Source organism: Macrotis lagotis, chromosome 1 (genome assembly GCF_037893015.1).
Source record: "Macrotis lagotis isolate mMagLag1 chromosome 1, bilby.v1.9.chrom.fasta, whole genome shotgun sequence".
Classification (NCBI taxonomy): domain Eukaryota; kingdom Metazoa; phylum Chordata; class Mammalia; order Peramelemorphia; family Peramelidae; genus Macrotis; species Macrotis lagotis.
The window spans coordinates 300,584,220-300,594,992 of NC_133658.1; the positions used below are offsets into that span (position 1 = coordinate 300,584,220).

Genomic DNA, 10,773 nt, shown 5'->3' on the forward strand with positions numbered 1-10,773 from the left:
ACCACATAATGTATATTAAGATTTTTAAAAATGATTTATTTATATTTTCACAATACTACAGCAATCTTGTTACAAAAGTAAACATAACCACCCCCCCTTAAAGATAGAGAAACTTTAAGAGAAATGAAATGAGAGGAAAAAAGGTGTACTTCAGTCTCTTTTCAGATGTTCTGTCTCTGGGATGAGCTGCATTTTTTTTTATCATAAGTCCATAAGAGAAACTGCTTCATTATTTTTTTCCCCACAGTTGCTTTTGTTAACAATATTTCTATCCATCCTATTCCTCTCCATTCCCATTTATTCTATTCACTCTATCCTTTTTCACCCTGTCTCTTCTCAGAAGTGTGTTGTATCTGACTATTTTTCTCCCACAATCTTCTATCACCTACATTCCCACTCCCTTCCTCTTTCCCCCTTCTCCCATCCCTTTTCTCTCCTTTATCCCCTAAGGTAGTATAGATTTCTTTAGTATTAGCTTCTAGGATTGAGTGTGTATATTATTTCCTTTCTGAGCCATTTCTGATGAGAATGAAGTTTCACTTATTCCCTCTCACCTTCCCACTTCCTCTCCATTGAAAAAGTTTTTTCTTGACTCTTTTTAGTGAAATATCTTAACCCATTCAGTCTCTCCTTTCCCTTTCTCCCAGTACATTTTTTCACCCAATGACTACTATAGTATAAAGATGTAGATCTTTATACTATATTATGCCACTGTATTCAGTCCCCTCTTGTACGTTGTCTATATATGCTCCAACTGCTCTTATGTATGAGAAAATTCATATGAGTTACCAGTATCTACTTCCCATTCAAGAACAAAGTTCACCATCATCAAATCCCTCATAATTAACCCTTCCTGTCCACCCTCTTTATGCTTCACCTAAGTCTTGTACTTGAAGATCAAACTTTCTGTTCAGCTCTGGTCATTTCCACAGAAAAGTTTGAAAGTCCCCTATTTCATTGAATGTCTATCTTTTCCCCTGAAAGAGGATGTTCAGTTTTGCTTGGTAGTTGATTCTCAGCTATAATGCCATGTTCTTTTGCCTTCTGGAGTATCAAGTTCCAAGTCTTATGAGCCCATAATGTAGGTGCTGCCAAATCCTGTGTAATCCTGACTGCAGTGCCATGGTAATTAAATTTTTTTTTCTGGTTGCTTGTAGTATTTTTCTCTTTGACTTGGAAGTTCTGGAATTTTCTATAATATTTCTGTGAGTTTTTTGGTGTATATCTCTTTTTCAGGAGGTGATTGATGGATTCCCTCAATTTCTATTTTTACCCTCTGGTTCCAGAACATCAGGGCAATTTTGGTGAATTCTTTCTTTCTTTTTTTTTCTTTTTTTGCTTTGTTTTTGCAAGGCAATGGAGTTAAGTAGCTTGCTCAAGATCAAACCGGAAGGAAATTATTAGGTGTCTGAAGCTGGATTTGAATTCAGGTCCTCCTGATTTCAGGGCCAGTGCTATATTCACTGTACCACCTCCAGTGAACTATTTCCTGAAAAAAAAATCTAGTCTAGGCTCTTTTTCCTAGTCATGAATTTCAGGTAGCCCATTAATTTTTAAGTTATCACTTCTGGATCTGTTTTTCAAATCAGTTGTTATTCAATGAGATATATCCCATTTTCTTCTAGTTTTTCATTCTTTTGGTTTTGTTTTATTTTTTCTTGATTTCTCACAGAGTCCTTAGCTTCACTTCGATACATTCTATGTTTGAAGGAGTTATATTCTTCAGAATTTCTTTAATCTTCTTTTCCATCTGGCCTATTCTGCTTTTTAAGGCATTATTCTCCTCATTGACCTTTTGGGTTGCTTTTTTCATTTAAATTACACTGGTTTTTAACATGTTCTTTTCTTTTGCGTTTTTTTTTTTTGTATCCTTGACCAAGCTGCTGACTGAATTTTTATGATTTTCCTGCATCACTCTCATTTCTCTTTCCAGTTTTTCCTCTACTTCTCTTACTTGCTTTTCAAAGTCTTTTTTGAACTCTTCCATAGCCTGAGATCATTTCCTCTTTTTCTTGGAGGCTTTGCAAACAAAAGTTTTGACTTGTCATCTTCTGAGTATATTTTGATCCTTCATTGAACCAAAGTAATTTTCTAAGGTTAGATTCTTTTTTGTTTTTATTGTTTGTTTGTTTCCACAGCCTGATTTTAACATACCTCCAAAGCTTTTGGGGGGATTTTGGTACACTCCTCCCCAGAGACATTAATTCCTCCAAAGCCTTTTTTTTAGGTTTTTGCAAGGCAATGGGTTTAAATGACTTGCCCACAGCTAGGTAATTAGTAAGTGTTTGAGGCCGGATTGGAACTCAGATCCTCCTGACTCCAGGGCCAGTGCTCTATCCACTACACCACCTAGCTGCCCCCCTCCAAAGTCTTATAAGAGACTCTGATTGCTCCCCTGGCCTGGGCTCTGATCTTTGAATGATCACAGGCACTACCTTCTTCCCTGGAACTGTGAGGAAGGTCCCTGCTCCTCTATAGTAGTATGGGGGCCCAGAGTAGGCCCTGGATCTAAGTATAGACAAAGCAGCAGAGTCCTGACACAGAGATGGCAGAGAGACCTTTGCAATCTCTCCCCATCCCCTTACCATCTGTGCACTGGAAACATTTATTGGGTGATACTGCAGGTTCGTGGGGTGGGGCTCTCCTGAAACCAGAGCTGGCCTGGGCTCCATGCTTACTCTGATGTGGCAGAGTTCTTCTGCCAGTCCTCTAAGCTGTCTCCATCCCCAGAGATCCCTGGACCAAGAGGTCTGGAAATATCTTCTACTGACATGAATCCAAGATCCCCAGGGACCCAGATACCTATCAGGTTATTTCTGGAAGACTGGGGTTAGTTTGCTGTGGCGTGGTGCAGCTAAGACCCAGGATGAGCTGTGGCTCTTTCCAATCCTGGTAGCGATGGAATAGACCTTTTCTGTGGTTCTAACAAGTTGTCTTAGACTGGAAAATTGTTTCACTAAGACTTTCTGTGGGATCTGCCCCTCTAGAATTTGGTTAGAGTCATAATTCTGTGGCATTTGGAGTTTTTTTGGGAGGGAGAGCATCTAGGAATTCCTGCCTTTGTGCTGCCATATACATCTCCCTGTATATTAAAATTTTAAACAGTTAATCAGTAATTAAAATTGCTTGTAGTTAAATGCATTCTTAAGTTACCTTGCACAGAAGATCAAACCCAGTTATATAATTGTAGGGATAATGATAAAAATGTCTATATTCATGTAACAAATACTTCCATTCATCACATTTTAAAACATTCATTTCATAATGCTAATTCACTTCAAGGATTTACAAATGTAGCAGTCTGGTGTTAGGATTTTTAGCTTTATCCCATTTCTTATTAAAACACAGTTTAATTGAGCTTGAATATGGATTCTCCACTCCCAGAAACAGTTCAGAAGTTATCATTGGATTATCAGGTCTCATTTGGTTCTTTTTATTTAATTTAAAAATAAAATTAGAAAGCTTTCAAAATAGATTTTATTCTTTCAGTCAATTATTGACAAGCTGTTAACTTATAGAAACCCTTTCGGACATTCCCATGTTTTAGGTCAAGCTGACTGCCCCCCACTTTCCCAAAAACAGGGTTCTCCTCCAACTTGAACTCCTAGAAACATGGGTAGGCTCTCTATAAAGCTCTAGTGATGGGAGGCAGGGCTGAGAAACCATGAGGATTGACCTGGGAAAGGCTACACCCCAAAACCAGGGAGAAAATATGGGTGGGAGACATTCCTTCAAATAGCCATGGGGCTAGGACAGGCTTGAAGAATTTATCCTATGTACCAAAGAAATGCATCCAGGAGGTCACTTCAACTGGGGCAAGGGTTAGCAGCTTCTGGGGACCTGGGGTTTGGATCCCTCCCTCACCCTCCCAGAGAGGGACTGATATGGTGGAGAAGAGGAGGGAGTTTTGTAAAAAGAAAGGCTCCATTTCTCCTTTCTCAGAGAAAAAATTTATAGAAAGGAAACACAGACTGTTATAAATGATTCATCATAATAAAACTTAGCCTGGAGTGATTAAATGACTTTTTATTTATTAATTAATTGATTAATTAATTATTAGTTTATTAGTTTATTAATTAATCCTTGCAGGAAAAGACAATTTCCCCTAGTGGGAGAAAATACTGAATCATGACACTGTCCTAACTTAGATAGGAAAGCTTTTGTTCCCCTCCCCTCTGAGTCCTGATAGGTCCTTGCGATTGGGGCTACAATCTAGAAAATACACCCACCTCATGACACCCCTTTAATTTATTTTCCCCATCCTGCTCATATGGCACATATTATGATGAGCCTTAATCATCACATGGGGAGTGCATAATAATATACATGAACCTCATTAAGCAAGTGCCCTTGCAAAGATCAGAGACCCCAGGTCAACCCAGGACTAGCTGGAGCTGGTTTTTAGCCTCCTCCTGGCTAAGGCATCTATGTGTTTGATGTTAGAGTACCTCTTCCAGTTTAATGATTGATTGGGGTCACTTTTTTTAATCACATCATATAGGAATGATATGCTAATGAACCCTAATCTTCACAACGGGTGTGTGGGTTAATATTCAATTACTTAATTGTACAAACTTAGTTGCTTTAGGTCAAGACCTCATGAAAATTCAGTTTCATTAGGTCAAGACCACTAGGTCACTCTTGACCAGATAAGAACTGGTTTTTGGTTTGCCATCCCTGGAATGGGATTAGGAAATCTCCCAGTCTTGTGATTGGCTGGGCCATTCCCCCTTTGTAATGGATTCTATAAGGGCTTCCCTCCACACCCTGTGAAGACCACTTCCTGTGCAGGGAAGAGTCAGGGAAAAGTAAAAAGCAGGTAAAAGGGGAACTCTACCCTTCTATGTGATTGAGGTAAAAAACCATTCTGAGAGGCAAGAAACTAGAGGAGGTATAAAGGAATGAGCTGAGATTTCTCTTGACTTTTTTCTCTTTTTATTTTTATTTTTTTCATGCATATGCACACACACACACACACACACACACACATATATATTTAAGTTTCAAAATTTCCTTCTACCCTCCCCCCATCCCCTCAGTGGCCAACAGTCAGGTTAGCATTGTATATACATATTTTTTATAAACATGTTTAGAGATTGTCATTTTTGGTATGAGGAGTTAGGATTAAGGGGAAAAAGATTTATATGAGATAATTTTTATAAAGTGTTCATCAGATTCAGAAGGGTTGTTTTTTGTTTTGTTTTGTTTTCCTTTGGATAGGGCTAGAATTTTCCATAGTTAGTCTAATATGGTTGTCCTAGCTCTCTGAACTGTAGAGAAGAGCTGTTCCCATTGTGAGGAATGTAGGGTGTTGGTCTTCACGGGGTGTGGAGGGGAGCCCTTAGGGAATGGGAATGGCCCAGCCAATCACAAGACTAGGAGAGTTTTCCTAATTCCATTCCAGGGATGGCAAACCTAAAACAGGCTCTCAGCTGGTCAAGAGTGACCTAGAGGTCTTCACCTAATGCTACTGTGTTTTCGCAATTAGGTAATTGAATATTAACCCACACATCCCCTGTGACGATTGGGGTTCATTAGCATGTCATGTGTCATATGATGTGGGGGGTATCATATTAGGGGCATGTAACGGAATGGGTGGACCTCTTAGATTGTAACTCAAACTCTGAGAGCCTATGAATATCCAAGAGGGAGGGTAAAGAGTTTCTGAAGACTATAAATTACTTGATGTCCCAAGACCACTTTGTGCCTCAGGCCAGGTGAGGTACCCATATCTTCCAAGGTCTATCTCTTGCAAGGTTCGTGAATAAAATGTACAATTTTCTCTTACTCTAGCAGGTTTTTCTTTTCATTCATTTATAACACCATCAAGGTTGATCATTTCACAATGTTGTTTTTGATGTGTACATTGTTCTCTTGGTTCTATTTTGTAAATCATTTCGGGTTTTATAAATCATTCCATGCATAGTTATTGTCTTGGTGAATTTACACTTAACAACGAAGTTACATTGAACACAATAGAAGGGAATTTACTTCTGATTAGGTCCCATGCTGCCAAGGGGAGCCCTCAGAAAGCATCAGATAGACACAAATAACATTTTCTTAATATCAAAAAACTAGAAAGCTATTTCTTTTCCAACACAATGGCTAAAGCACTTTGAGCATATAAATACATTTTATCAATATCACTGCCACTCTACATACAGTTAACTATATGTAGCTAGGAATGTAAATAAATATCTAATCAATTCAGTAACCATAATGGAAGACCTTTATAAATCCAGCCATTCTTTCTGTGAAATGAATACCTTATATGTACAAACTACAATTCAACTAAACAAACATTTGTTAGAATTTCTAATATGTGTGAGATTCAGAAAAGAAAAGGGGTAGACAAAGACAGGCATGGCAGTCATCTTGCTTTCAAGTGGCTTATAGTCTGATTGAGGGTTGGGGAAAACAAAATATACAAATAGCTATGATACATGGTTAGCTGGGTGGTGTGGTGGATAGAATTGAACTAGAATCAGAAAGATCTGAGTTCAAGCCCAGGCTTAGACACTTACTGTGTGACCCTGGAAAAGTCACTCCACTCTGTCTCAGTTTCCTCATCTGTAAAATGAGGAAGGAAATGGAGAACCACTCCAGGATCTTTGCCAAGAAAACTGGAAATGAGCTCATGAAGAGTCAGGCATTGATGTGGAGAGTTATGGATATAGGGAACATTGTGATTAGAAACAAATGTTTATAATCTTTGTTAAATTCTGTCTGAATGAGGAATATGGAGAAGAAGTTTCTGTCTAGTAAGGAAATGCTATCTGTACCTGTGATATAAATTGACTCCTATTGTTACTTTGTTAAATGTAAATTCCTAACTTCACCTCATTTCCACATTCTCTCCTCCACCCCACCTTCCAGCCTTTTGCCTGATTTCAATCACATAGAGGGGGAGGGATTTCCCCCTTTGCCCATATTCTCTTGACCCTTCTGTCTCTGTCTCTGTCTCTCTGTCTCTGTCTGTCTGTCTGTCTGTCTGTCTCTCTCTCTTTCAAACCTTGCTTTGTCATTTGTTATTCACTCCTGACCTCAAGGTACTTGCAGTTCCACCAGGGGAGAAAAGATTTTACTTATTAACTTTGCAAGCTTGCACAATAAATCCTGAGTGGTTTTAAAATTCCAGGGTTATATGTGAATTCTTTCTCCTTCAAGACCTCTCAGTCTTAAATTGGCAATACCAGTCCTCTGGCAACAGCAGGACTGAACAACAACAACAATAACAAATTTGATGCAAGGGAAAGCAAGATAAATACAAATGGGTTGTGCAAGTGAATATCCTATGAAAATTTAAGCAGGGAAAACTCTTTCTTAATCTAAGAGGGAAAAGTATCCAGGGAGGATTTATGGAGGAATTTATATTTGCTTTGAACCTTAAAGGAAAAGAGACATACTTGGTTAGAAATTTAAGGGCTGGGAGAGAGTTCCTCCTGGTTTGGGGGATGATATGGAGTCAGAAGAAAACAAGATGAGAAAGTGGGACTTAGTACAACTGAATTTGACTGGGAGAGAATGTAGAGGAGAATAATTTGAGAAAGCCTGCCTGGGTGGGCTAGAATCAGTTTGTCCTGAGTCTTGAATGCCAGAGTCAAGAGTTCATTTTCAAGGAGACTGGGAGTCACTAAAAAAGTTTTAATAGGGGAGAGGTATGACCTTAGGGGAGTATTAATGAGATTAGAAAGGCAGAGAAGTGGGAAATGAATGAGAAAGCAGATAGACTGGAGTTAAGAGCATTTTTGCATCTAATAGAATGATTTGTATTTAAAAATTCCTTGAATATTTTTAAAAATTGAATACTAGTGGAATACAAGTTCAGACTCTGATGGATTTAGTGTTGGTTCTTCCTAGAAACTTTTGCCATTTTTATGATTATTGAACTATATATGTTCTCCTAAGGCACCTAGTTGGCACAGCAGATGGAGCACTGGCCTTAAAGTCAGGAAGTTGGGAGTTCGAATCCAGCCTCAGCCACTTGCTACTTGCTAGCTATATGCCCTTGGGCAAATCACTTAACCCTGATTACCTCACATCCAGGTCCATCATTCAGACATCCTGATTCATATCTGATAATTGAACCCTGATGGCTCTTGTGTGGGGCAATTGCCACTTAAATAAATTTCGGAAATCTCTCAAGGTATGAAGAGAAAGCTTTATTTTTTCCCAAGGAACTCGCCCCAATCAATTACAGAGATTGAGGCAAAAACAAGACCCAAGAATCATATTTATCCTAACTGGATCTCCAACCCCTCCCCACTGACCCAACCTTGTTAATGAGGAATGTGGTTTTACAATCTGGAAGAGCAAGCTAATCTAGGGAAAAGAGCATAAAATCCAAACAGAAACCAGATTATCTTTTCAGCCCCAGGAATTGAATGGTCATCAGAATTCAACAGATAAGATGGGGTCAGTTGATTCTTCACTACTATCCCAGAAGTTTGCTTTGTCTAGGGAGGAGGGGCACATAGTTAACTATTCTCCAATCTATAATATTCTACTGAAGAAATCTCAGACTTTATCCCACTCAGCTCTGGAGGAGAAAGTGAGGTTGGTGATTTAGTACAGCCCCTCTCACTCAAATTTAGTTCCTTTGCTTGTCATACATAGTATCACCTCTCTGATGTCATGATCATCTTCAAGAATGAAGGACAGGGACAGCTATGGGGTGCACAGGTCCTGGAGTCAGGAGGATCTGAATTCAAATTCGGCCTCAGACACTTAAGTCACATAACCCAATTTCCCCTTAAATAAATTTTTAAAAAAAAGAGAGAATGAAGGATAAATATTATTATTATAAATTATATTCTGCTATCACAACTGGGCTTTACCTCTTCAGAGTCATTCACTGGGCTCTCTGTTCCCATATACTGATATAAGGTTCTTTTCCTGATAAGAAAAAAATCTCCAGATAAGATCATATTCACCTTTAAATATATTTTAAATATGCCATTTTAAAATAATATTTTATTTTTTCAATTACAAATAAAAGCAATTTTAACCTTCAGTTAAATAAATTTTAATTTCCAAATTCCTTGGCTACTTCCCACTTCTCCCTCTCCTTGAGAAGACAAACAATTTGATATAGGTTATATATGTGCAGTCATGCAAAACATATTTTCATATTAGCCATGTTGCCAAAGAAAGCAGAACACATTACTATCACATCCAAAAAAAAACCCAACCCAAAAATAAGCAATTAGACTGTCAAAAAAAAAACCCAACCCCAAAAATAAGCAATTAGACTGTCAAAAAAAAAACCCAACCCAAAAATAAGCAATTAGACTGTCAGCTCTTTCTCTGGAGGTGGATAGAATTTTTCATTGTAAGTCCTTTTGAATTGCATTGGATCATTATACTGCTGAGAATAGCTAAGTCATTCACAATTGATCTTCATACAGTGTTGTTGCTACTGTGTATTATATTCTCCTTTTTCTGCTTCCTTCACTTTAAGATCAGTTCATTTAAGTCTTTCTAGGTTTTTCTTGAATATTCCTGCTTGTAATTCATTATAGAACAATAGCATTCCATCAAAACAATATGCCATACCTTGCCCAATTGATAGTCCCTCAGTTTCCAATTCTTTGTCACCACAAAGGGAGCTGCTGTAAGTATTTATGTGCATATAGGTCCTTTCCCTTTTTTTCTTTGATCTCTTTGGGATACAGATCTAATAGTGGCCTTGTTAGGTGAAAGGAATGCATAACTTTATAACCCTTTGGACATAGATCCAAATTGCTCTACAGAATGATTGGGTATGTTCACAATTCCACCAACAGTATATTATTGTCCTAATTTTTCTACATCCCCTACAATGTCATTTTTCTTTTTTGACATATTAACTAAACTGATAGATATGGGGTGATACTTAAGACTTATTTTAATTTACTTTTCACTAATCAATAGAGCTTTGATTTCTGCTTCTAAAACTGGTTGTTCATATCATTTAACAATTTGTCAATGTGGGAACAACTAGTATTCTTATTGATTTGTTTTAGTGTTCTATATATTTGAGAAATGAGATTTTTATCAGAGAAACTTTTCATAATGTTTCCCCCCACCCTAGTTTCCTACTTTGCTTATAAAATGGCTGCATAGTTAATTTGTACAAAATTATCCACTTTATTTCCTTGAATGCTATTTCTTTTTTTGTCTCAAATTCTTCCTTTATTGGTGGATTTGATGGTTAGATATGCTTTCATAATTTGTTTATCATCTCTTCCTTTAAGTTTATATCAGATACATTTTTTAACATTATCTTGGTTTATAGTGTGAGATGTTGGTTCATATTTAATTTTTGGCAAATTGCTTTCCAGTTTTCCTAAAAAATAATTTTTCAAATAGTTAGGTCTTATTCCCCCAAACCTGGATCTTTGTCTTTATCAAATACTTCATTACCATGATCATTTACTATTGTATATTGTATACATAATCTATTTCACTGTTCCACCATTCTATTTGCTAAGCAATACCAGATCATTTTCATGTTTATCATTTTGTAATACAGTCTGAGATTTGATATTGGTAAGCCATCTTCCTCTACATTTTTTTCTTTGATTCCCTTGATACTCTTTATTTTTTATCCTTCCAGATTAACTTTGTCATTTTTCTAGCTTTATAAAATAATTGTTTGGTAATTTCATTGGTAAGTCATCCAATAAGTAAATTAATTTGGATAGAATTTTCATTTTTTATTATATTAACTTGTTTTAATTGCTGTAAGTACAGTAAGTATATACTGCATATATTATATACCATAAGTACTGT

General features: G+C 37.2%; 1 protein-coding gene across 2 annotated transcripts in view; it reads left to right on the forward strand.

The window, feature by feature from the left end:
* Positions 1-10,773, forward strand: part of LOC141505448 (liver carboxylesterase 1-like) — a 68,453-nt gene that overhangs the window by 27,819 nt on the left and 29,861 nt on the right. The window lies entirely within an intron of this gene.